Source organism: Accipiter gentilis, chromosome 1 (assembly GCF_929443795.1).
Source record: "Accipiter gentilis chromosome 1, bAccGen1.1, whole genome shotgun sequence".
NCBI classification, from domain to species: Eukaryota; Metazoa; Chordata; class Aves; order Accipitriformes; family Accipitridae; genus Astur; species Astur gentilis.
The window spans coordinates 18909576-18937564 of record NC_064880.1 but is presented as its reverse complement, the minus strand read 5'-3'; the positions used below and the strand labels follow the sequence as shown (position 1 = coordinate 18937564).

At 37.5% G+C, this 27989-nt stretch overlaps 1 protein-coding gene across 4 annotated transcripts in view; it reads left to right on the top strand.

The window, feature by feature from the left end:
• The window catches only part of LOC126042826 (calcitonin gene-related peptide type 1 receptor-like), a 119419-nt gene that overhangs the window by 56700 nt on the left and 34730 nt on the right, over positions 1 to 27989 (top strand). The gene's annotated exons all lie outside the window — the stretch shown is intronic.

Below are 27989 nucleotides of genomic sequence, written 5' to 3'. Positions count from 1 at the left end.
TTTTGGAAGGAGTGGGTAAAGAAGGATTCTTTTTAAAAAAAAAACTTTTCTAATCTGTTAATTGTGTGTGTGCATCAGGAAATAAAAGCCTTTCTGCTGAAAACAAACAGGGAAAATTATAATCCTAGAGAAGAGCAACTTTGGAGACCAATACACAAATTAGAATAAGAGCTCACATCAAGTTAAACTCCAGTACTGCAGTGTTCTCCCTACCCCGCAGAGCTGGGAAATCTCATACTCCATCAGTTTTTACTAAGGGAGATCTGAAAGATTATATCCCTTCTGTCATTTTCTGTGTGTAATGTTGAAAGTGTAATTGACATTGACAAAAATTATACATCAGTAAGCAAAGCAGAAATAGCAAATTTGTTCATTTCTATTTGCTATCACAATATAGGTTTTATATAAAACAAGAATAATGGTTGTAATTGGAAGATCAAACAATTCTATCTGGAGTACAATCACTGGGTATTCATTTATATTCATTTAAATTTATGTTTAGTTTCTCACACTGAAAATGCTTAATTTCTGACTAAAGGAGGAGATTTGAGTAGTCTTCAAATCTTGATAATGTCATTCTTAGATTGATTGCGGAAGTCACAGCACAGTCTTACAAGAGCCTCATGTCCCCCCACCCCGCATGCTGGATGTGCTAGGAAAACATCATTCAGATGTTTTTAACCTCTTAGCATGAACCACCGGGGTAGCTGCTGGACCTAGGTCTTTTTTGGTTTGTTTTTTTTTTTTTTTCTTTTCCTCCCCCAATTATTTCAGAACAGGTTGTACAGGTAGAGTTTCTTCTCCAGAGAAGATCCCTCTTCTAAAAACTGTGCATGCAATCCAAGGGTAGAATTCAGCCAATGTAGTTTAACTGGACGCTTTTTAGTTAGAGTTACAGAGATAAAATAGTCTGCTGACATGCTAAGCTTTTCCTAGAGTCACATTACAGCCCAGTGAAGGACATGGCAGTAATTCAGGGTTTGTTGGAAGGATGGCAAAATACTTGTGCTGTCTCTGTGGGGGCACTGGGGCACCAGAGCACATCAATGTATACTGTCATGTGTAACATTAAGTGTATACAGTTAGGGTGAAGTCAGCACCAAAAAAGCCCAGATTCAAAGCAGATTTAGGTACTGCTTGCAGTAAGCTTTCTAAGTCAGATTAGGCAAGGGGAGAAAAGATACTGTTGAAATACATTTTGTCCAATGAAAACAGACTGGCAAGATAGATAGTTATCCATGATAACTCAGCTTCCTCAGGGAATGCACATTTGCCAAACCAAAGTGTTAAAAAATAGCATTATACCATGCAGGAGTGTGGGACTTCTTAAGCCAGAGGTTTGGGGGTTTTATTTTATTTTTGCAATTTCTTTAGCCCTTGTGTTTACTAGATTTCCAAGCTTTTATATTTCTAAACATCTACAGCTTTTAAACAGGACAGTTGTCCAACTCCTCCTTCCTTGAGCACTAAGTAACAGTAAAACAATGAAGTCTAGTAGCAAGGAAACAAGGAAGATAAAATGATGGAAGGAAAGACAAATGCACAAAGAAAAAAAAAATCTGAACCTCAAAATGTAGTTCCCATAGGAAAGTAAACTGTGAACAAATCAGTAAATGGAATGATTCTGTCTTTAGCGTGACCTAATTGCAAAGACAAAGCTGAGTCGGGTATCCTGTGGTCAGTCAAAAGCCCTATCTTTACATGCATAGCCACTTGGATAAACTGAAGGATTCTTTTCGATGGTGAGAAATCTGTATTTGGAGTTATGTGTATGAATGAATTCACAGTAGGGTTGCTAAATTAATTGTCTATCCAGTATTTTAATTTGGCAACAAAAGCAGATGCTGGGTTTTAGTACATGATCTAGTTAAGTGATGTTAGCTCATCGTTTCTCATACAGAGTGAAGGTGAAACATCCAGTTGTCACACATGGAAGATACTTATTACCACATCTCTTCTTCATCTATACAAGGGAAGGATTCTTCCTATTTCTGTTACCATGCAAACTTTGAATGTACTGACTATAAGACTCCATGATCTCTCAGAATTTAAACATATGATTTTCCTTTTTCATTCCCATTCTTCTTGTAATTTGTTGCCCTTCATAGGTATAATGATTCTGCTACCTTCTCAGTGTTTACAAATCCTTCAGGCAAATATTTTATTTGTCTTACTCAAGTTATGCAAAGATGTGGGCTGGTTTTGTAAGGCTCCATGTCCAGTTAATAGCCCACTCAAAACTCTCAGTGTGCCAGGGTCTTTTTCTCACCTCTGTTATGTAGCATGATTTGTGCACATGCAATCCCACATTACACTGGTTCCTTTGCTGAGATGCATCCGCTATTAAAAAAAAAATTGCTGAATGAGAGTAATAGAGAGGAACAATGGGCTATTACAGGATGTTCAAGGCAGGGTCATTACAGTATATTTTCTTGTGCAATCTTGTTATGAACAAGCTTTATATTTACCAGCTTGTTTCATTTGTCAGCACCCTATTATTAGTGTTGTAAGGCTATGAACTGCCCATTTTCTAACAAAGTTCAATTTGATGAAATACAAATTTTATCTAATAGCTCTGTGGAAAGCTGCTTTTTAGTATTTATAACACATTTATATATTTTGTAAATATTCAGTATTTATTTATCATCCTTGGTAATGAGAAAAAGAGCCAGTAAATTTTTCACTGTCAAACTGCAGATTAACTCTAGTCAACTTAGCAGAATAAAGTCACAGAAGCTTATGATGGGCTGTTGAATTTGAAAGTCTAGATAGATCCTTTAAAAGAAAAATATTATGCTTTTGAAGTTTGACAAGAAAACAGCTTATTTGCAGTGCTGCTTTTTGACATACAGGGGTTTTTTTCTGCAATTTATAACACTTGGAATCCAAAGGGTCTGTCTGATGTAAAAGGTGAAGATAAGAAATAGCACCTAGTGGGCCTCTGAAGCAATTGTGGACTGTTTCTGTGATGTGTGATTAAATTAACAACTCTGTAGCTGAAGGACACCCACTAATGGGCACAGCTGCAAACATTTAAGAAGGTTTCCAGCTGATGTGAATTAAGCAGTTCAAGCAAGAGGATTCAGTCGAATTTGGGAAGACATGAATTTGGGATTGGGATCCAGGAATTAGTAGAATAGACTAGAAACCAATCCTCAGGGATTTGGGATGCTGATGAAAACTGTGTATGTTTTCAGCATTGTATGAAAATGTCTCAATCATTAATCAAGACACAGCATTTTCTTAGATGTGAAAATGGTCTTTTTTGTGTTCTTGGAATAAACACAGCCTAATTTGGAATACTGGGCTATATTTGTGTAACGGAGTTTAACGAATGGAAAACTAAGGGTACTGTAGGTCAGTATTGAGGTTAGCAGAACTGTGAGGGGGAAGTCTGGCAGCTGCGTATCCTACAGCATGTCTCAGTGCTGCTGCCTTTTGCATGCAAGGACAAGGGCGGGGGGGGGGGGGGGGAATCGGCCACTACAGGAGTATGCATGTGAGTCTGGTTCTCGCAGAATAAGAAAGGTATTAAGTGACATAAAGTGTCAGCGGATGAGATTTGAATGAATGCTGCTCATCAAAAGCTTTCCCAAAGTGTACAGCTTTTGTCCGGTTTGACAAATGGCTCATTAGAAGTGTTAGAGACCAACTGTTTTTCTTCAGCTCTCTGACTCCATTTGGCTTTTGAGTCTTCAATCCTACAAAATACTTGAAGTCACAAGTAGTGTACTTAGACATTTCCACATACTTAGTGAAACTATATGGGTGATATGGAGAGCACAAAACAAGGCCAAGGCTTTGCAAAACCAGCAGCAATTTAAAGGGAGTTACAAATGGGGGGAAAAAAGCTAGTGTCTGGCAAGAAAATATTGAAGACAAAGTATGTGTTGGAGAAAATGTCTTTTGTCCACTGGGCCCAAACCACTGCTCCTTTTGAAAGGTGAAGACATAGAGGGTGCTCAGATTTACCATGCCTAATGTTATTTGTATCCTCTTAACAAAGACTATTAATATATCGCTTGGTATAGGAAGGGGAGTTTACACTGTTTAATGTAAAAATAAAGCAACTAATTAATACCAGTCAACAATATTTCTGTCAGATTAACTACAGCACAATTGTTAATGTGTTCCTCCTAAAACACCATGTGATCTTATGTGCATGGATGTAAGCAGTTTTTTGAACTGAAAAAGCTCCAAGAAATACACGTGGATTTCCAGAATCCATTTCTAACTTTAAAAAGTGAGCACTTAAATGCTTAGAGCATTGAACCTGTCAAAAGGATTGCATGTGGTGATTTTTTAAATCAGCTGGTTTTTCTTAGAGGGTGACCATTCGAAAGAGCACTAGGTTTCTTGGGTGTGTGTCATGCCAGGAAAGGGACCACAAGTGTGGTTAAAAATTATTTCTGTTGGGTTTCCAATGAGGTAACCTGCAATGGATTGCTGAAAATCTTTCTCTTGACTCTCTAAAGAGAGAGATTGTAACCATACTCCGGTAAAAAATAAATTAGTTCCAGTCCCACAGAGGGGGATGAACTCAGATTGTCACAGACAGACAGTTGTTTCCTGACATTGGGCGCTTGGTAACAACTTCCAGTGTTTGAAGATGTCACGGGTCATATGGATTCTCTGTGTTTGTGGCCCTTTGGGCTTAACAGGAAGGTCATCAAGTTATCAAGCAACTGCCGTCTGTTTGAAGAGATTCAGCTGCCTTTCCTCCCCCACTGTTGGAGAACCTCCACTTTCAAAGAGAAAACAGTGCTGCTCCTGTGAAATTGCCAGTATTTACACCTTGTTTTGTAGCTAAAAACAGCAAAAAAAAAAAAAAAAAAAAAAAAATTGAAGTGTAATTCTTTTCATTCTTATTTCCTTTGCGTTCCGTCTGATCCTATGGACTCTCTTTCATCTCGCATAATTTCTGTGGAGCAACCAAATATATCCTAATTTCTTTTTCTGTGCTCTGAGAGTCTTGGACTGCTGCCTTTCCAAAGCTGTCTCTATCCCCAAATCTTTAGGATAAGGATTCTCACTTCTCTGCAACCCTCTGGAAGAACTTTATGTGTTTTCCACATATAGCCTGAGAGTATATGTTGTAAGAAAACAAAGCATAGAATAATCCTTGCTCAACAAACCTATATGGATAATGCAAAGGATGATTGAGCCAGAAACCTTCTCCCCCAGTAGACCTTTTGACTTACTTTATCCTGATTGCATGAGAGCGTGATTATCAGAAGACCTGTTTCTAAGTTGCATCCCATTAAAGAAGTGCAAGATATATGTGCAGTAATTCTATTTATGTGATCATTTGCAGGAATGTAACTACCTCTATTTTTGTAGCCAGCATTGAGGGATAACTAACACAAAATCAGAGTTATTGGTTTTGGTTTTTTTTTTTCTTTCAAAATGTAACAACCATGTTATCCTTCTTACTGATAGAAGATCCCTTTTCACAGTCTTTCAATGAATTAACTATTTTCCTTGTTTTGTGTAAGGAAGGTAACCTTTGTAACATCCTGTTTTATTTACCATCCATATCTGTAAGCTGCAGGAATCCTGTGTGTGAAGTCACAACACAATGCTCAAGAAAAGACAGAAATTCTTGATCTTTATTAGAAAACCATTTGGTAACAAACTGAATAAAGCTGTGACTCCTGTTAGGTGTTTGTTTTAAATAGCACCAACTAAAACTTTTTTCAAAACTAGAAAAGGGTGAAGTGATTCAAATGAAATCAGAGTCCTCTTATGTCTGCCCCAAAATTCAGGCTGTACCTTATTGTGTATTGGTGAGGAATGGGGAAAGAGAGTTTTATTACTGATCATTCCCTCTTTAAAGTTCACACACCTCTGCAGTTCCTACTCTTTTGCTGGAATTGGAATCTAAGTACAAATATACTATGGAAAAAGGCTGCTCTTGCATTATTTCTGGCAGGCTTATGACCTGGGAGTATCTAAAATATCATCAGAAAGCTTGTTCTCATGAGATTCCTCTCCAGATTTCCAGACCAACAAATCTGGAACATTATCCAAAAAAGTGTAGACACTTATACAATCACACAATTACAGCAGAGCTTGTGGTTGAGGTTTTTTGGTGTGGTGGTTTTTGGTTTGGGGGGGGAGGTGGTTTGGTTTTGGGATTGGGGTCTTTTTTTGGTTGCAGTTTTTCCTTTGTGCCTTTTTATATAAAGATTTTTGATAATTTTAACTCTTCTGTTCTTCTACTCTTGTTTTCTCAGCTGTTTAAGAACTTCCTTTGTCCCCTTCCTTTGTTAATGTTTTTTTTATTCAGATTGATCGTTCTCCATTCTCTTGGAAATCAATGTCATCTTTTACGAACAGCAGTGTGTTAAAGCGGAGCGTGGTGAGAATTTTGCAAAATGAACTATAGAACCTGTTCATACTCATGTTCTAATTATGACTGTATCACTACTGGCTATTGACCCAAGTTAGTGGGTGGATATTATTTAAGGAAATGTTTTTTCTGTGCTTAGTTTCAGGTAGATTTAATAATGAGTTTGCACGCTATTGCTATATCAAATTCTCCTTACTACCAAATCTTTGCTAGATGTAAATGTTTCATAGTTTTAGACACAGTCGACTACTTAGTTAAAATATTACTTCAGAAGTACAATAAATGCAAAAAATAATTCTGGAAAAGCTCCGCATTAAAACAGCGGCCACCATGAGCAAACAGCTTGTTTGCTACACAGTATAGGTGATGCAGTTGTCAGTGCTATTGCTGTGTTAGTATTCATCAGTAATTAATTCCATTGCTTGAACAAGAGCGCTCAGAGACCATGTTATCATTCTTGCAGAGCCCTGCCAAGCAGCTGGTGCTGTTTCTTGTTTTTGTTTTTTTCTCAGGGAAGTAGGATTGAGCTCACTGGAAATGTTTTTCATCTTTTACTGATATAAATCTGTAAACATAATCATTCAAAGAAAAACACATTTGACATACGTTACATATATGGATAAATATATATTATGCAGTGGTGATTACTGTTTATGGTTCCTTGATTCTATAATAGGTAAACTAGTAAGATATGTGTGGTTTAAATTTTATTTATGACATTAGCATCCATATTCTCCTAAAATACAGTTTGATGATCACATAAGCTTAAATTAATTTGCATTTTAGGAGGAAAACCTTTTTATGTATGTGGTGAATGTGAGGGAGAAAACATTGGTCAGCACAACTTGTGACTGCAAAATGGATTAGGGTGCTCTTTTAGAATTTATCATTATTTAGTTACATATATTTTTCTGGGGAAAATGTACTTCTCTAGCACCTATTACTGTTGCAGCTGCTCTGAGGAAATATTTGCATATAGGAGTAATGTTCATAAAATCCTCTATTATGTGAGAGACTTATGAAAATGTATTCACTGTGAATAAGCGGGGGAGAAATCCAGCTCTTGGTAGACTGTTAGGTCTGCTCAGTGCAGAAACCACTGTGCTAGCGTCTTTGTATCACCCTCAGTTCAGCAAACATTGATGAGTTTAGTTTCAAAATTGTACTGGTTAAATTTTTGTGCCTGTGTTTTGCACTCTGTTAATAATACGGAGAAACTAGGAGCTCGCTTGTGCTTGGAAGAACATTATGTATACAGAAGGCTGCATGGCTTCTCCAACTATGCTGCTACTTATTTGATGAACTGAATTTGCTCATCAATTCCCGATCCTTGGACTTCAGCCTCAGCACCCACCCACCCCCCGGCTTGTATAAATTTGTACAAAATTTTTCTGTCCCCTTAATGTGCAGATCTGCTGCAGTAAAAACAGCATAATGGAAACCACGTACCTCCAAAATAAGTCAGGTCAGAGAAGACTTGCTACTAATAGTCTGTTCTCAACTCTGAGATGGTTTAGGTATCTGCTTATGTTTGCTGACAGACTTGATTTTGTTTTCCTTTGCTCTTAATTTGTGAATTCGCTCCTGGTTCTTGAACCTAATTGAGTAAATAGCTTAGTTTTTACAAATTTTAAGTGGTTATTGGATGACATTTTTAACACAAGGACCAGAAATCTTCTGGCTTAAGCAGTTTCAAGGTGCTGATGGTGTATATATAATCCTACCATATATTCATACTATATTGTATATGTATTTGTACCTTGCAACTGTAACTGTAGCTTGAGGAATGTTGTAAAACTGACAAACATACCAACTCTCCAGTAAACTAAAGAAAATGCACAAGTTTGTTTACACATACTGGGATGGAGCTCTCTCTTTCCCACTGTCACCTTCTCTCCAATTCTGATGATTTTTTTTATTTTTTTTTTTAAGGTTTTAAAATTTTGGCTAAACAACAAATTGCTCATTAGTATTGTGGAAACAGATGGTTTTTTATTTGTTAGCAGTGACACGTTGTTTTCAGGGATCGGAATATCACAGGGATATTATTATATTTTTGTAATCCAACTCATGCTTTTAATTTATTTTACAATACTCACTGCTGTTTCACAGGTATAGTTGAACTGGAACCTTTACACTCAGAATGGAGGATTTCCTGTCTTGAATCAGGTCTCAGGCCAGTGAGCTTTAGTATCCTTCTTTTGACTTTTGTCTGTACCCTGTACATGGTGCTTCCTGAAATGAAAAAACTGTATGCATCACCTGAAGAAACTGAATTTATCTTTGCAATGCTTTTCCTAAAGAAAAAAATATTTCTTCTCGATGGTCTTGGGAACTACTTACTAATCTGAAACTCACATATCTGTATCTAACTACAAATTTAGCTAACAAAGATAGCATAGTATTATCAGGCCAGTGACTGAAAGCAGTTAAATGAAAGATCTTTAGTGTTTATGCAAGCTATATGCTTGGCTATATAAAGTAACACAGTATTTTATAATTATCCACCATTAACTGTATTGACTTCCTTCTCCTAGAATTAGCACAGAAAGGAAGGCATGCTTGTGTTTTGTTTAAAGCCTTGATCAACCACTGCTCCCTAACTTTCTTTTTTATTTTTCTAAAGTTTACTTTCTCATAAATGCTATTTGTCATAGTGACAAAATTCATATTTGCCAGCTAGGCAGTATGCTTGCTAAGGCTACAACTTCGGTTCTCCAAGAATGGTAATGAAACGTGTACAAAGACCATTTGAGCAACTGGTATTGAGAACAGGATCGATACTCACCAGCTACTCTAATCTTGCTCCTTCCAACATCAACATGAGAAGAGAGTTGGATTAATAATGTGAGCATTAAAATGAAGCATTCTGCATTTTAATAATTTCTGACACCCTCAACATGGTAGTGATATTTCAATGACTGTTTTCTCTCATGAGGGAGTAAGGGCCAATGGAGCATGGAGAAGAGTAAAAGAAATATAATCAGAGTTCCTGTAATGAAAAAGCTTTTCAGGGAAGAGTTACGATCAGACCCAGGCTTTTCCTGGGCTGAGAGAGCTGTCAAGCCACAGAAGACTTAAGGGGAGTAACGCTGAAGAAATAACATTGAGCAGTTGATTCCCAATATCTAATCAAGCTGCGAGGAGAGAAGTAGCACAAGGAGAATGATAGATGTGTGAAGACTCACACTTGTAGTTGTCTCAACAAGTCTGTCTCTGCAGTTAAATCAAAAGACCACAATCCAAATTAACTGTCAGATGTACCAAAAAAATGACAGGACTTACAAACAGATTTTCACAGTTCTAAACAGCTTATAGCTCTTTAGCAGTTGCGTGGGAGATAAATTAGGTTAAGAGTGTTAAGACTTGCTTTTAGAAATTGTAGATTTTTGTAACTTAAGCAGTTCTGCTTTCTTACTTCATGGGTTTTAGTACAAACAAGAAATAATGTGCAAATAACACTGAAAGTTACTGAAGCACTGCATCCCTTGGACATAAATGCAGCTAATAACACAAAAGCATGGCTCTGAGGAACAAAATACTGAAATCCATAGCTCAGATAATAGCTTTCTGCAATAATTCCTTAGTTATCCCTATGGGATGTGGTAGATGCAGCTAGGACGAAGAATACTAACAAACCTTAGGATGTAGCAGCAAGTACGTCATAACAACTTTTGCCAAGAAACTAATCCAATCCCACAGTGATCAGCTCCACCTATGTCACAGTCCTGTAGGAGAGAAAGGATGTTGCTTAGAGAAATGCACTTGAGCTATTTTATGGTAAAGAGTGGAGATACATAGGTTTTCAATGAGAATTTAATATAAACCAGGCAGGTTTTCTAATTTTTATTTGGTCTTGGATTTTTTTTTTTTTTTCTTGAAGCCTAGAACAGGTTATCATAAAGAAAATTCCACATAATACTGGTCAGATGTGAGAGTGCAAATGATATGAAAGTGAAGTATGGAATGGACTTTTCACAGCCTAATTTTGTGTTCCCAAGAAATACATTAGCATTACACAGCGTGGCTTTCAAAGCTGACTACCTGAATATATTGAAAACCAAAAAGTAATTCAAAATCATGTTTTGATTTTTATAGAGTAGGAATTTATTACTTGAAGTGTAGCATCTTTCATAAATAAACCACTTTTAATAGTTAAAATACAATTATATGAAGACTCCATAAGCACACAGTGCAGTAACAAATGATGTTCGTAACACAATTCACACAGTTTTGGCTGTTGGAAGCTGTATTGTTAGACTGCTGGCTGGGACTCAGGATATCCCTTACTGTTTTCAGAAAAATCTCTTGGGTCCTTAATTTCCAGCTGAACAGTCACCAAAGGTCCATGGAAGAGACCTTGAGCAAAACTTAGACCTAATACAGCAATGCGGATGCTTGCCTTTTTTTTTTTCTTTTTTTTTTTCTTTTTTTCTTTTTTTTTCCCTTATGCTAGATCTGTTTGGTACTTTCAGCTCTTACTTCTGTGGTAAAATGACTTTATTTGAGAGAACTTACAAATTGTTCAAGGGACTATCTAGATTTACAGTCTGGTCTTATTTCAGCAAGGTATGGCACTTCTCCTTGAATATATATATCTTCATTAGATATTGTCTCTACAAAGATATATTTCTTTTGAGCTCGTTCGGGAGGTAGAGAAGGGTGATGGTGTACTGCTTTTGTAAGATTATACCTTCAGAGCTGCCATTTCTAGGACTGTTTGGCAAAGCCCAGCAGTGTCAATTACAATCAGAGAAGCAAGTGTCAAAGCTCAACAGATAATGATACTTAAGAAGAAATAATCTTTGTTGTAAAGGATACCACCCTTTCCTCCACCTCCTCTCTGTACTTCAAGATCATTTGAATCTTTTGGTCACTTAAACTCTGGGAGGAGCTGTTTCCTGCAAAAATGACTCCGTATTTCTGCATTTGTCCATGTTTCTGGTATACATTGTTTAAAAAAAAAAAAAAAAAAAAAAGAGCCTGTGTAAACAAGACAAATTAAACAAAGCCTACGGTACTCATCTGCCCCAGTGACTCTAATCGATTACAGTTGCTAGAAAACTGCACAAGTTGCGTTTGCAACGTTCCTCCAGGTGTCTTCTGGATTCTAACAACCATGCCGCGACAACATTTCAGCTCTTTGTTGGGATCTTACCCAAAATTTTCCTAGTGCTCTTCTAGCTCTTGTTGGGATTTCTCTGAAAATTTTAATTACCAATTTGCCCTTTCTTTGCAGTCTTTGGAGGTGATCCAGTCTTTAAGTGTGACCCCCTTTTCGCACGACCTTTGGTTTTGAGTTGTTTGATTCTGCTCCAGGCATGTCATGACTTAGTGACTTTAGTGAAACTGCTAGGAAACACAAAACATAAACATACTGTGGTTTTTGGTTTTTTATTCTTCATCAAATTTTCTTCCTTTTTTTTTTTTTTTTTTTTTTTCATTTTCTTTTTTCTTTCTTCTTCTTTCTTCCTGCTCCTTCAGCTAAGCTGTTTATAGGGAAGCCATTAATAGGGGAAGGATTTGTAGTGTTACATGTTTGGGGTGGGATGTGATTACCCAGTACACAGGCATCTGCTACTGCCTGGGAAGCCCACCAGGCCTGGCTGCCTCCATACAGGATGTCCCAGAGACACTGGGGCCAGGTATAGCAAATGTCTTTTATACCCTCACAGCATCTCAAAGGGCACTAGGAAGGAGCCTATTGTGCAGGCAAGTGAACTTAGCCGTTGGTCTCGATCTCTCTCATTACCTATACATGTGAGGAGTAGTGTTGGCAAGATGCAGGATGTATGTAGTTACATCTGCATGTTTGCAGATTGCAACCATGATATAAATGGAATTAATATTAGGGACTGATTATGCTACTAGCAGTTTGTAGAAAAATCAAAATGGGAGGTAGTGGCTTGATTTCTAATGTTTTTGCACTTTCTACAATATTCATATGTGTTGTTCACCTTCTGCTATTGTAAAAGATCAATTAAAAATGAAAGGGTGATCATGGTTAGCTAGGCAGGTCCATTTCCACTGCACCACACGTGTTGTGAATGTCCCCAGGGTATTTTTTGGACAGTGAAATTGTTAATGGTGCTGGTACTTAAAAAGCTATAATTAGCTTCTGAAGTTAACACCCTTTCAGTTCTATTGTTTTGTATTGAGTGCAGAGATTTGAGAAATCCTTGGTGTATTGCCAGCACTAGGAATAAATTTCCCCGACTAAAAGGACTGTAGACTTGTTCAAAATCACTGTTAATCTGTGAGAGTGCTTCAAAATCTAAATAAAGATCTGAATCTTATGTCTGCAGCTTTTTAAAATTGATATTTGATAAGGATAATTATCAGATACTAGTTTTTGAATCTCCTGTGGTGTAACATGGATATCTAGCTCTTATATATATTATGTATACTATTTTAATGTAAGTTGTATTCTATTTTACATTGTAATATTTTTCGCATTTTTAATCTAGGAATACGTTCTTATTCAAGTAATAACAATTTTCTTATGGTTCCTGTCCTTTCTTAACATTCTTGTCCTCTGACACATGTTTAACAGGTTGGACTACTAATTCACTGTAGTTCATTCTGGCGTTATAATTGTATAATTTTTAGTAATAATAATGTGACAGTGAGTTTGGCTGCTGTCATGAAGTTATCACTTTGAAAATCAAGAAGTACTTAAAACCTAATGTAATTCAGGTGCTTTTATTTTGTCTGGGGTGCTGTAGAGCTGCATTCAGGATTCTCATTGGCCACGATGGCTTGATGAATAGCTGCGATTCCTTTGTGATTATGTGTCTAGGAATAGATTTCTAATTCCTCTTAGGACTTTTGGGGAGAAATGAAAGAATCGTGACAATCAATGTGACTGATTGCCAGATTGTGAAAATCAGCTATTTAAGTCCCCTTTAGTAATGCCTGTATATTGCAGGTGACCGTTATTTAGTGGAATGTAGCACTAGTGTTTCATTACACTTTATTACAAAGTAGGCAGTCTTGAGTTATCAGTTGAAAATTGCAAGTAGTACACAATGTGAAGGTGTATTTGGTTTTTGGGGCACGTCATTTAACCATTATTAAGATGGCTGAAAAAACTGTCATCCACAATGCTACTATATGCAATTCAGTCTGTAGGGTGAGTGCTTGGAATGGGTAGCAAGAGATTAGAAAGGGATAGAGCTGGACGCGGGAGGTCACTTAAGGTAAATGATTATGCCTTCACTTTGCTGTATGGGGAAGAGCCTACTTCGTGTTTCTTAGGTGCAAAGAGAATATTAAGGTGGATTGTCTCACTCAAGTACCTCTTAACACTGGGAATATCTTGTGGGAGATGTTCCTTTAAACTCAGCATCTGAAGTGGCGCTAGCGATACCACAGACATTAGTGTCCAAACCATAGCCTGAGAAGAGATTTTTGGTCTGAGACCATCTTACAGACAGGCAAGTACAGTTACAGATGAAAGACTGCTGTAGAAAATAAATTACTGATAATTTATTAGCAGAAATATTGGGTTATATTTTCCTGACTTTTCATTTGTCTGGATTTTCTTTTATTTAGTCCAAGGACTTTAACTCTTTTTGCAGTCCCTTTGATGACAATCCCTACAGAAATGGATGGTAAATCCACTGCTAATTGCTGAGTGGATATTTAAACCTCAGATACGACACAACATGGAATGTGGTGATGGGCAAATCACTTTGTCTGGTTTTTTTTTTCCTCAGACGCATCAGGATATATTCCTTATATCCTTCAAAATTTATCTGCAAGTTTTTGTAGGCCTCTCAAATACTGTAAATCAGAATAGACTGATTCTAAACACTACACTTCTCACTGGTTTTCTCTCCTATATGAATGAAAATTATATCTGTATTAGTAGTTGAAAGACATTTAGATTCTCAGGATTGTCTGTCAGACATTAAGCTGGTTAAAATACCTCTCACAATAGGTATGTCTTTAAGAGCCAGACATTGCTTAAGAATTCCTTCACAAAACCCTTACTGAAGATAGCAACTGACTCTCAACTCTTTGATTCAGGATCAGTATTTTTAATTATCTTACTTTCATCTTCCCTTTAAGTTCTTTCTTGGTGCTTCTCTATGACCTTAAAGGAAAAACTACATCAAAGGGTTTTTTTTATTTGTTTCTTGATTTTAGAACTGAGCCCATTTTCCTCATAGTATAATCATTCTACATTTGGTAGCACTGTATAGTTTCAGTAGCTGATTTGGCTCCCACGTTTGGATTAGTCTGAATTTCCCATCAGTTTGGTAGCCTGATTTTCAACAGATGTTTTAGGGTCATCCTCCTTGTAATGTCTGACCCTCAGAGACGACCAGCCAAATGGGGTTCAGAGTTCATATCCCTGGGTGATGGCCACTTCAGATTTAAAGTTCTCTGTTCCCTAAAAACACTCATCAAAGGTTTATTTCTTTTCTCTGTAGCCTTGTAAAGTGGTATAATGAGACAGCCTGAGGATCAATAATGACTTCAAAGTTGTCTGACAGGAACAACACGGGAATGAATTTACTTAGTCTGGTGGTTGCAAATGATGCTTGCTGATTTCTCAATGCCTTACTGACTTAATATCTGTCTTTTAGAATAGAACGAGCCAAATATAGCTGAAGTTATCGGTGTCCCTCTTGACCAGGGTCTGTATCTGATCCATTTTATGCTTTGCTTGGGCAAAGCAAAAAGTACTTGCTTCCTAGTCTATAAGATGTTTATACAAGATCCAGAACGATTAATGCCATCATTAAACCACCACTAGTTTTGCAATGATGTGCAACAACTGTTGAGCAGTGCACACTTCGTAAAGATTTGGGATGTTGCAAAAGAAAGTGAAGAATAAATATAATTTTGTGATTTTTATACACTATCCTCAGCATTGAGCAGTTATAAAATATGCTAGTGCAGTAGTTGTTTTCTAATACTCTTCTGAGAAAGGGAAATATATTTACTGGGTGGGGAGGAAACCAACCAGGTTTTATTCCTGTAAATTTTTATTTCTTTTGAGACACCTGGCGATGTTAGGGCAATGACAAGTTAGCTCATGAAATGTCACCTATTCTTTGTGTGGTGTAGACCTGTAGCAATAGCCAAGCATTTTTATTTCTAAAAAATCACTTACAGGGTCAGTAAGACACGTACCTGTTATGGAATTCATTTGCCAGCAAGACTTGCATCCAGTTAAGAAGTAGTACAGAAATTTTATGTCTGCTCTTGGCCTCGTTATGCATCTTACCAATAAAGCACTTGATAGTTCTTCGGAGAGAAAAAAAAAAAAAAAAAAAAAAAAAAAAAAAAAAGGATAGCTGTTTTTACAGCTTCAGAAGAGAACAGAGGTCTTTCTCCATCATGTATGCTGATTAATTCAGAATATCACATTCATTCCCTGCTGTGTTTCAGCAAATATCCTGCTCTATCAACAGCAGCAGGAAGCCAATGCAGGAGAAATCTGGATTTCACCAAAGGAAGCTTGGCATAAGCTACCTTGATAGAAATAAATGCAGATTTTTTTGTTTGTTTGTTTCTGAATGGTTCCCTTGCATGGAATCAGTTGGATGATGTTGTTTCCGTTGGGTCCAGCAATGTCAAGGCCACTGATGATGAAAGTTTTGTACTGTTTTTCCCCATCACTTGGAAAATTCTACACACACACACACACACACACCCCCACCCAAATCCCTGCCAAGCAGTGAACAAAATTTCTCAGCAAGATGAACTTGAAGTTTTGCATGCTCTGTGGAACAGGATACACAAATACAGTTTTGAGAGGGAAACAGTTGAGGGGGGCAAGTCCAGACTCTCTGAATAAAATGCGTGTGCATGAAATTGATGAGACTTCTAAGGTGTCTTATTAAGTTAAAAGGTGCAGGAAAGAATAAAAAAAAATGCATGCAAAGGTTATTTTTTCGTAGTGACTTCTGGTACCTCAGTCTCAGGTAAATAATGCCTGAAAGTTTGATGCCCAAGCTTTGCTATAAAGTCAGTTAGCAAAACTAGTGAATATGAGTACTGCAGTTTCACCTGAGACACTGGTAGACCAATGGCAGGAACTGTAGCATTGAGAATTGTAGAATTACAAACTCAATTGAATATGTTTTAACTTAATTTTGGTAGACATTATCCTTATCAAAGCATCCCATCAAATTCCATGGATTTTGTTTCTGCCAGGGATTTTTTTAATGGAGTGCGAAATCAGTATGAGAATTCTGTGGTTTGTTTTTTTTCTCCAGGAAAATAAATGCAGGATGTGAGTATGCAGAAAATATGGACACCTATATTAAAGCCACTTAATATTTTCCATGCTTGCAGTGGAAATTTTCAGTTGCTTGCAATTTTGACAAGGTTTAACTGAGATTTTCCATTACACGTTTCTGCCTTTTAATTATTATTATTTTTACATTTGGAGTGGAGATAATGTGCTTAAATGTGTAAATGACATATAAATAACATTTATACGTAATTTATGCCCAGAATAGCTGTGCTTGATTCTCATTACTCTGCTGTAGCTATAGTGCTTGTAATGTTTTATTACATTTGGTATGTAATATTTCATCTTCATGAAGTACCTTGGCCAAGTGAAACTCAAGTTTATCAAAGCAGTGATTTTTGTGTCCAATTTATGTAATATTTTTAATGTTCATAGCTAATATTTTATTTTGGTTTGCATTCAGGTAAGTCAGGGTGGAATATTGCAAAAGGATATGGAAAAGTCTGTTTGTAATTAAAGGAACACTAATTGGACTTTAGGGACTGTGTGTAAGATACACTAGTCTTTCCCACGGCCACACCCTGAGCATATGATCTTTAACTGAATTCATGGAAACATTCACACTGCTTCCTACAGATTGCAGCTGGCACTGTCTATAAAATCTCTGCTTCACAAAGAGCAGAGGATTTTATGTGATAATGTGCCATGATACATTTCATTCTGCTGCAGTGTTACTATACAGCTATGTGAAACAGATGGAATGCATTGTAAAAAGACAGTAATATGCAATGCAATTATGCAATAATATCAAAATCCTAGTAATGGTCATTCTTGCAGTCCTCATTCAGAGGATGTGAAATAGTGCAGTCCTTGACCATCAAATATGTGTGTGGTTTACAGATTGCATGCCAGCTAAATTGTTAGATGACCCACCAACTGCTTTTGCTATTCCAAACTTTTAACATCTTTCCCAGCAGCATAAGCTCTGCAAGTAGAATCTGTCAATGGCACAGAATCACATTTCTATTAACAGCATGAAAATGTAATAGGGTATCAACTAAAATATAAGGCCAGTTAGACCTGTCCCCATCCAGTTTTCAGCTGTTGTTAATCTCTAGTATTTCAAAAAAAAAAAGACTTTGCAAGAGACAATTGATGGACAAATTTGAAAATTAGAAAAGGGTTAGTTTCTCACTTTCAGGTAAGGACTGATGTATACAATTTCAGGTGAAAGACATTTTATATAAGTGGTATTTTGGAAAAGGTATACAAATGTATTATTTCAGTTAGTGCTAAAGATTTCTACTTAGATACACTCCATATTCAGACTAAAAGACTGTCCTCATGTAGAAGAGAAATTATTCTTTTAAAAGTAAGTGCACATTGTCAAAGATAATTGATAAAGATCACCACATAAATGTGTTCTAGTTGGTTGAATATGGCTTTAGCTGTCCAAACAGTCATCACTGCCTTTTGGGGTATTGTATGTGACACAAGAAAAGTTTGAAACTCTTGTGTTTATACTGGAACCAGCTGGTTTTTGTTCTCCGTGTACACTTTCAAATAAGCATGAGGAATGCATAGGGCAAATACTGTGAGGTTAGTGTGGTCAGTTTGTAGCAGTTTCCTTCTTGTTCAGACAAATGCTTCTCATTTTGTTAAGCTGGTTAGTTAATTGCTATGATCCTGTAATTAATTTTGAAACTGACAGCAATGCTAGCAAAACAAGTGTTTATTCACTCCTGGATGCATCAGTCTGTGTCAGAGTTGTGCTTATGTCAATATTCCTGTGGGTGTGGTGGGGTGTGGCTGAAGCTGAAGGGAATTCCCATTTAGAAGACTTTGAAACATTGATGAATGATATTTTCCTCAATTTGTCAACACTAATGTTAACCCAGATTGACAGAGAATGATGTTAATGTAAAACATCATTGGCCGTAGGAATATCTTGATACATGTCTTCACTTGAAGGCGATGTACGTAGAGGATAGAAAAACCTTTTATCACTCTGCCTACTTTATGGCTACCTTAAGATGATTTCTGCGGCTAGTCTGTGAGGAGAAGGAGGATTATACATCAAAAGAAAAGCTCTGGTTATAAATGTAAAGACAAAAGCTCTGACACTGTGGTGTTTTTAATCTGTCCTTTGAGTATGCGTGTCCATTCTTTTTTGTCACTAGAAGTCATCCACAAGCCTTTCCTCTTCTTCATTGTACTGAGTATAGGCCCTTGGAAGTCTTGGAAGTCAAGACCTGTGGGTCTCAAGAAGGTGTGCATATACCAATATACAGCTATAGACTTCAAAAAATATATAGAAGGTAATTTCTTTCCATACTGTTGAGATTAACTTCTACTGGTTTTTAACTTTCTTGAGTCTCACAAACTCCTTTATCACTAGCATACTCTGTGTGAGCCCAGTTTAAACCATTTGCTGCTGAAATGCCATTTTAGGAATATAACAGATGGAAAAACATAGGAAATATGGGAAATATCTGTAGCTAATTAAAAGCAAAGGAGACAAGCTTCAGACCACTAGAATTCAAAAGGTTGGTTTTGGCTGCACCTTGTTCTTGGCTTTTGCTACAGGACGGATTAGTAGTTTTGATAATTTAGCACAGTATAACATGTATTGTCTAATATTCAAAGGGTGAAAAATATTCCAGATCTTGCACTTTTGACTTTTGGCATGTGAAATTTTAAATTTAGGAGGAAATGTTCTGAATTGTGGTAACTTAGGTTGACCTGGTAAAGGCTTTGAAGTAGCTGGTTGTTTATTTTGTTTTGAGTAAGTATACCAAGCTGAATTTTTCTAAAGCTGCCTTAAATTTACCTGAACTTTTTTGGAATAGTAAATGCATCAGGAATGTCCCGTGAGAGAAAATGTTGATATTTGGCATGAACTTCCCATCTGAAAATTCATTCTCGGCCAGACCAAAATTATTGCCTGTGAAAAGAAAACTGCTTAGGGGATATTTTAGTTCTTTGTATTATATTATTAAATAAAAAAAAAAAAAAGTAAAAGAAAGCAATCCAACACAAAATCAGAAGACCATAGTGCTTCTGACATTTCTATGGAGAGTTTATCTCTATTTGGTTCATCAGTTCTGTTCAAGTCATTGACCAATGGTGAACCCAAAGTTAGGACACCGGTTCTGATGCAGTGGCTGTAGCAGCACTGTGTTTATGCTGGCATAAGCAGTTCCCTTTCCTGGCCACCTGCTCCCTCCCCATCCTGCCATGAGTTGCTGGTGTGGCATGGTTCACCTTAAAATTAAAAATGTCATTAAAAAATTGCTTTATAAAAAATTATTTATAACTGAATGAGAGCATGTTTGTGTATATTTGGTTGTAAATATTCTTACTTCTAGGTGTGAATCTAGAAGAAACTGATACAAAACCTCTGAGTTTTCATAGAATACACTTAACTGCCGAACTGGGCTGCAGCCAGTGAGAAAAAGCTTGAGTGCTACACTCTGAAAAAAAACAAAAGTCCTGATGTATTTTGGTTAACACTTTCTCCTATTCCCATTGCCTTATTCTGACCTTGAGAAAAGTCTTTGAACTGTGGAAATACTGTTCTTGTAAAATTAGCACATGTCAATGAAGAAATAATAAGAAACTTTTAAAACTTAGCCAGTCGAGAAAATTACTTCATGCTGTAAACATATTCACAAAGAAATCTTCGGATCTCTTTTGTGTCATTACTTGGTAAACAGCATTAAACAGAGTTATTCAGATAAAAACACTGACTGAAAGGGATACACAGAGCAGCAGTTCACTCTCTGCAGCCTTTAAGCAGCAGTCTCTGGGGAAAAAAAACTTCAGACATCTGAGCAAGGGTTTTTACACAAGTGTTAAGGTCTATCTGATGAAATCATAAATTCATACTGCCATTGTTTTAATTCAGAACAGTAATAATTTTGCTTGGAGGTAGAAAAATCTTTGGAGGAATATACCATATTTTTCACATGTATCATAGAGTCATAGGATATCTCAAGTTGAAAGTTGTACTCTTCGCTGATTAAAAAAACTGGCTGGATGGCCGAGCCCAGAGGGTAGTGGTGAATGGAGTTAAATCCAGTTGGCAGCGGGTCACAAGTGGTGTTCCCCAGGGCTCGGTGTTGGGCCTCGTTCTGTTTAATATCTTTATTGTTGATTTGGACAAGGGGATTGAGTACACCCTCAGCAAGTTTGCAGACGACACCAAGTTGGGAGGCAGGGTCGATCTGCTCGAGGGTAAGGAGGCTCTACAGAGAGATCTGGACAGGCTGGATCAATGGGCTGAGGTCAATTGTATGAAGTTCAGCAAGGCCAAGTGCCGGGTCCTGCGCTTTGGTCACGGCAACCCCATGCAGTGCTACAGGCTTGGGGAAGAGTAGCTGGAAAGCTGCCCGGCAGAGAAAGACCTGGGGGTGCTGGTGACAGCCGGCTGGATATGAGCCAGCAGCGTGCCCAGGTGGCCAAGAAGGCCAACAGCATCCTGGCCTGTATCAGAAATGGTGTGGCCAGCGGGAGCAGGGAGGTGGTTGTTCCCCTGTAGTCGGCACTGGTGAGGCCGCACCTCGAGTCCTGTGTTCGGTTTTGGGCCCCTCACTACAGGAAAGACATGGAGGTGCTGGAGCGTGTTCAGAGAAGGGCAGCCAAGCTGGTGGGGGGCCTGGAGCACAAGTCTTATGAGGAGCGGCTGAGGGAACTGCGGCTGTTTAGTCTGGAGAGAAGGAGGCTGAGGGGAGACCTTATTGCTCTCTACAGCTACCTGAAGGGGGGTTGTAGTGAGGTGGGTGCTGGTCTCTTCTGTCAGGTGGCTGGAGATAGGATGAGAGGAAATGGCCTCAAGCTGTGGCAAGGGAGATTTAAATAGGATATTAGGAAAAAATTATTTACTGAGAGGGTTGTCAGACATTGGAATAAGCTGCCGAGGGAAGTGGTTGAGTCACCATCACTGGAGGTGTTCAAAAAGCAAGTAGACGGGGTACTCCATAACATCGTTTAGTGGGCATGTTTAATGGTTGGACTTGATGATCTTGAAGGTCTTTTCCAACCTAAATGATTCTATGATTATATGAAAGGGACCCATAAGGATTATTGAGTCCAACTCCCTGCTCATCGCAGGACTGCCTAAAACTAAATCAAATGACTGAGAGCGTCATCCATATATAAAATTGTATCTAGGTAACTATACTCTTTTTTTTTCTCTTTTTTTTCCCCAGGTTACACTTTTGTTGCATACTGAGGAAAGCAAGATGGAAAACATTTTTGTCTTCTCTAAATTGGGGCATGTGGTTAGGGTCCTCTGTTCTGTTCTCTCTCTTAAAGTAATAGCAAAGAAGTCAATGTCTGCTCTCAGTGACGGGCTGCCCTCACACCCTTCAGCGGTTCCTGAAGGCCTCTCCTAAAATCTTTAAGACATTCACTAGTTTTAATATGCATTTGGAATGAAGCAATAGAATTTGGGCTCAGGCAGGAAGATTCAATAGGTCCAGTGGCATACTTGCAGTGCTTTGCTATACTGTGTGGTTGGGTTTGAGGTCACATCAGTAACACATCCCTATGAATTTTGGGGGGTGGCCTGTCAAGTTTTGCTGTGTATGTCTGTGGATATCTTGCCCCAGTTTCAATTATGGTGGTTTTTTTGTTGAACACGTGAGGAATACAGATTGGCAAAGGGTAATGAGGCATTAAAATATACCTAGTAAGACTGTGGGAGCTCTCCAACTTTTTCATAGCGTGAAATCCATGGAAAAGAAAGAATGTCATAAGCAATCCCCTTGTATTTAAAATAACATGTTAATTGGAACATCCTTGCCACAGCATAACAGTTCCTTTGGAGGAAGAGAAATTTCAGGAAAGTTTACTGAATATGTTTTTAACTACATTTTTTAATTACTATAGCAGGAAGTCAATATGGTAGAAAAAAGAGAAGTACCAGCACTAAATCACCTTAATCAATCAGCTACTGGAATTTAATCATTCATTATTCTGCTGTCATCTTCATTTCCATTAATAGTCTTTTCTAGGGTGTTTGATAGTGGCCACTCTAGCATTTTACAAGTAACTTTGTTCATCAGAGCAGCCTTCCTTCTAAGTTTCTTTGTGCTTGAATGAATACTACAGAATTTAAATGCCATGGCTTACAGAACGTTGAACTGAACTTGGCAAGTTATGCCTAATAACATATGTAGCTATGTTGTTTGTTTTTAGACATCAAGGTACAGTTTGGGTTAGGGCTATGGGGTGAAAAGGGTTAAGTTTTTAAAGTAAGTATAACAAGTGCTTACAGAATTATACACTCACTGAAAAATATGGAGGCATTAATAATGATAAACTGTTGGAAATCACAGTTGCATCTCTGAGAATAAGCCCTGTCAGTCTGTTGGTAAAGATTTGCTTTGCCAGAATCTGTTACCTTCATTTAACAACTAGTTCCTCAGGAAGGAAGCATTTTGGGTGTTAGTATCACTGTATAAGACAGTGTTAAAAATACTATAATTTAAAAAATGTAAGTAGTGGGGGATATACTATCCAGAGGTTTTTTTTATTTTGATAAAATATGTAAAGAAGTGTGTTACTGGGGAACTGATTTCTGCAGTAAAGGTGGTTTTATGTTAGCTGCCACCTCTTGCTCTCTCATTTCAGGTCAGAAATAAGAAAGTTTTACTGTATCGCACTATCAGACTCAATGATAGAGGTTTCTGTTTAGAAGATAAAATAATCAGTACTTTAGGCAGGAAATACTATAACCAAGAAAACTGTGAAATGATTTTGGAAGTGTGGAGTATTGTGTCTCTTACTTATCCTAAATAATTTTACTTTGCTTTGATATTTTTAACATTCATATGATGCATTTATTTGGCGCAGTTAGATATCCTGCCTAATTGTAACTATAACCCTAATTGAGTCCTTGTCTGTCTTCCACATGCAATTGTAGCATTTGCTACTGCTGGCTTCATACGTTCTTAAGTCAATAGAAAGTTCATCATATTTGAGAAAGAGGGATAGAGCCTTCATAAATGATAGAAAAAGCATTGAAAGCAAAGAGGCCAGGAGAAGACCTGTCTATGTAAAAGCAAGAAGGAAATACTCTTACCTTTCATCAGTGGAAATTCAGTTTTGAAGAGCCAAAATTGGTGTGATGGACAAAGACACAAGAACATGTCAGCTCTGCAGTCTGCTTTATGGAGAGGAGTAACATTGTCCAAGAGCAGAAATTGCAGAATATTCCAGAGGAACAATGTTGTGGACGTTTCCTCATCCAAACCCTCATTTGGAGGGTTTTGTTGTAGTGGTTTTTTTCTGGTATTTGGTTGGTTGGTTAGTTTGGTTTTTCACTGGACCTCCATAGCCCATGTTTCTTCTCAGGATAATTTACAATGTCATCCAAACCTGTGAACTGAAGAAGGAAAGCATTACAAAATAGTGAGGGTTCCCTCCTCCCTGAGAAAAACTAGCACCACCATCACTCTGTGATAGGTTCTTATGGTTTTAGGCATTTAGAACTGGCCAAGAGTGTTGTCAATTACTGCTAGTAATGTCTGTTGGGTGCAGCAGACAAAATTTAGCTGAACAGTAACCAAAATCTGTTAAAGGGAAAAAAATACACAGGAATACTTTAATCCGTGTAATTTTATCTACAGATCGTTCTGCAATCTCTGCAAGGCCTCTGGCAAGCAGCTAGACTGATGCAAAAAACCAAAAAAATCTGCGTGCTAATAGAGAGAATAAAAGATGTGAAACATCTCTGCGAACTAGACCTAATTTTCTACTTGCAATAAGCCTGAGACCTTGAGACATGCATAGCATGTGGCCCAAGAAATAAACAGCAAGTACTTTCTCATACTGAGCCTAACCACCACCTAATGCATGAAGAAGTCGTTATAAAATAAATACTAGAACAGTAAAAGTGAAATATACTGCTCTGTTTCTTCGTTATTTATTTTAATCCTCAAGAAGAGAGTAAATGCCATTGTGCCACAATGGCTCTCTAGGAAAAACTCCTGGAAAGAAAGGTAGAAGGAGGAACGTTTCAGTGTGGCATTTTTTTATGTCTCCATGCATGTGAGCAATGCTGTGGGTTCAGAGAATGAGATCTCTAAAGAAACTCGGCGTGTTTATAAACTTGGGGTTTATTTCCTATAGTACTTTTCATGGTGGTTATATGAATATTGCAAATCTTTTCCTAATTATCGATTCACCTGTGGAGATCTTCATGAACCCTCTTAGTCTCTTGATTCTGCAGTGCAAGAAGGGATCTCAGTTTATCCCTTTGTAAGCCACTGCATTTCTCAGAAAAGCTCTTCGCAGTTTTCTGTCTTTATGGTGCTGCTTGCTACTGGTTGGTGGTATACACAACGTTCTATCATAGTACTCCTAATGAGTTCAAAATAGTATTAGGAGCATTTTTTTTTCTTTTTGCTCTTTGGTTTTTCCTGATCTGTGCCCCATCTCATTTGAACAGAGGAGGTCACACTGGGGGTTTGAAAGAATATCTGCAGTGAGGATAGGAATGCCTTCTTATAGCAGTTCCATTAGCATCACAATTGAGTTGTACCGGTGTTTTAAACCAGTATAGTAAGTCAAATTTTGTTTATGCTAAAAAACAGCAACATGTAGATCTGGCATATTTGGGTATATACCACTTCCTTCAAGTGAAGCAGACTATATTTGAAAAAAACCAAGCCCTGTCACTAACTGAATGAAGAGAATAGTGCAATGAAATCTGTTGGAAGCTGTGAAGTGCTTATGGTTCCGTACTCTAAAAATTGCCTCAGGGAGGATCAAACTCTTTTGATCTTTTGCCTCACCTGTTTTAGGAGTCTGTAACTGCTCATGCCTGGGTCTTAATTCAGAGTGGCTGTGAGTAGGGAATTCTAGTGCCGTGAAACTACTACGCAACATTTATTAGATTTGTTCCATAACTATTATTTTTGAGCCTTTTTAACTCCATAATTATTAGGAGGATGGAGTAATTCCCACACATACAGCTGTGAGTTGTTATGTGATACCACCAGAGCAGTTTGGTCCAAATCCTGGCAGAAGTGATTCACTCAGAAATAAGGGCATTTTACCTGATTAGGAAGATTTCCAAATTGCCCTGCATTGCACTCTAAGGTAAGTATGGAGATTTTGTAGTCTGCTTTCAGGACTAAATGAATCTGGTGTGTATTAATGTTTGGCTGGTACTGCCCACTTGCAAAACCCTTTTAGTTAGAAGAGAATCTGCATCAGTAAAGACTCTGTAATTCCATTTGAGACTACTGGGTTTTTTTCTAACAGTGTATTATAGCAATTCAAATGAGGGACACTTGAAAAGGGTTGGGCATTTTCCAACTTCTTGGTTTTGCCTATATATTGGGTTGAAACAACCAAACGTTGCCTGGGGCTTTGAATACTTTGAGTTGTATGCCTCCCTCTAAAAAGAACCAGAAATAACAAAATAGCATGTATAGCTATTTCTGAGAGATATGGCAACAAAACAAAATCAGGGAGTGATAGAACAACAGCCAGGGTGGTGGGGTGGGGGTGAGGGGGTGTGGTAGTCAAGAAAATAGCCATTCTGGCCCCCATTTTCAGTCAGAGAGGAAGGCTATATGGCTACATTTGCACATGTTCAACTTTAGTGTTGCAAAAGTATAGCACACTGCAAGATATGTAATTTATACTGAAAATGTTTTGGGGTTTGGTTGTTTTGGGTTTTTTTCTTTTCCTGGGAAAATCAAAGATTGCCAATTAGTGAAAAACATTTGTGCGTATGAATGTACATGCAATGACATAATGAGACTCTCCCCCCTATCCCACTCCTACAGAGTTGCATTCTGACTTAAAGTCAGACTTAAGGGTTACTGCTTAAGGTAGAAGCTGCCTGTGTATTTTCTTTTGTACTAAATGTGGTCAGGTGATTGAAGTTAAAAAAATGATTTTTCTTGCTGACTACTTTGTCTAACTCTTTTGCTGTATCGTTGAAGTAGGAAGTGTCTGGAGCTCAGCAAGGATGACATTTATTCTTGGGAGGATGGGAAAAGGTTAAAAGTAGAAACAGCTGATGAGGCAGGATGGCTCTGTGGAGAAAGCAGGAGGAAGAGAAATGTGAACATCTGTTAAAGCTATACCAGTGACTAATTTGGCTAAGTTAAGCTTGCAGTTCCTTCTGAATTCCTTCTTCTTCAGTAGATGTTACTGATATCAATGACAAACACGATATAGGCCTTTGGAGTGTCATTAATCTGGGTAACAGAGAATGTAATAAAGAGGAAAAACAGGCAGTTCCATTTTATTTTATTTTTTAAGTTATCCCAGTCTTCCGTTCAACATGCACTAAAAATAAAAATGAGATTTTGAAGATCTGATTTGCTATTGCAATACCCCATTCTCTTCCCACTGATGATACCTTTTACTGGGAAAATACTTAAGCCAGAGGACTGCTGGTAGTTGTGGTGTTGTGTCCACTGACTTATAGTATCGTTCAATACTTATCATGAAAATCACAGTCCTGCTGGCTTTTTTTCAGATCCCCACTGTCACAGAGTGGAGTCGGAGGATTCTATGCTGCCACCTTATTTTCCCTGAAGCTAACATTCAGTACACTCAAATTAACCTCACTCCAATACAGTTGTCCTGTCCTGTCTCCCCCACAGTAGAATTTTCAAAGATGTTTAATAGCAGAACAACAACTTGGGAAGCATTATTATTTAAAGAAATCTAAGAATGGGTCTCTTATTATTAATTTCTCTTCCTTGTGCATCTGATACCTCCCAGCTCTGAGAAGGAGAGAACTTTCTGAGAATCACATTTGGTTTGCATTTCATCAGAACAGATGATTAATAAAAGCAGCCTGACTTTCTCAGCAGTACTGGCTTGCTACCTCAATCAACGGTCTAAGTTGCTGTCCATTCTTAAGAAAGTTTTTAATCTTCCTGTGAAAATTCTTGTCCAAACTAACTGGAATAAATAGTGAGTGAATTAATTCATGTACTGATGCAAGAAATGCTTTCCTGAAGTCCAGATAGACATCTGAATGACCTTCGTCCTGCATTTTGTAATTAAGTCCAAAAGTAGTGCTGTTTAGAAAAAGGATTTTATATATATATATGGGTGTTTTGCAGTTAGCAGCTGTGAGAAATGAGTGTAAAGCATAGAGTGAATTATAGACTTGACTTAATCTTTTATCTCCTGGGAAGAATTAATAATTTAGCAGTGGATACTGGAATAGTTGATAGGAAATGTCTACAAAACCACTAGATATGAAAAGATTTGGACCATTAAAGGAACTGAGCTAAAGGGTGATTTTTGATATTGTGAAACAGAAATAATCATGGACTCTGAATCAAAGCAGATAAATTCTGCTGTTGTTTATATGATATTGTATCTTCTAGGTAAATAAAAATAAGCAAGGCTAAGTGAGGGCAATATTTGAATATGCGTTTTAAATTT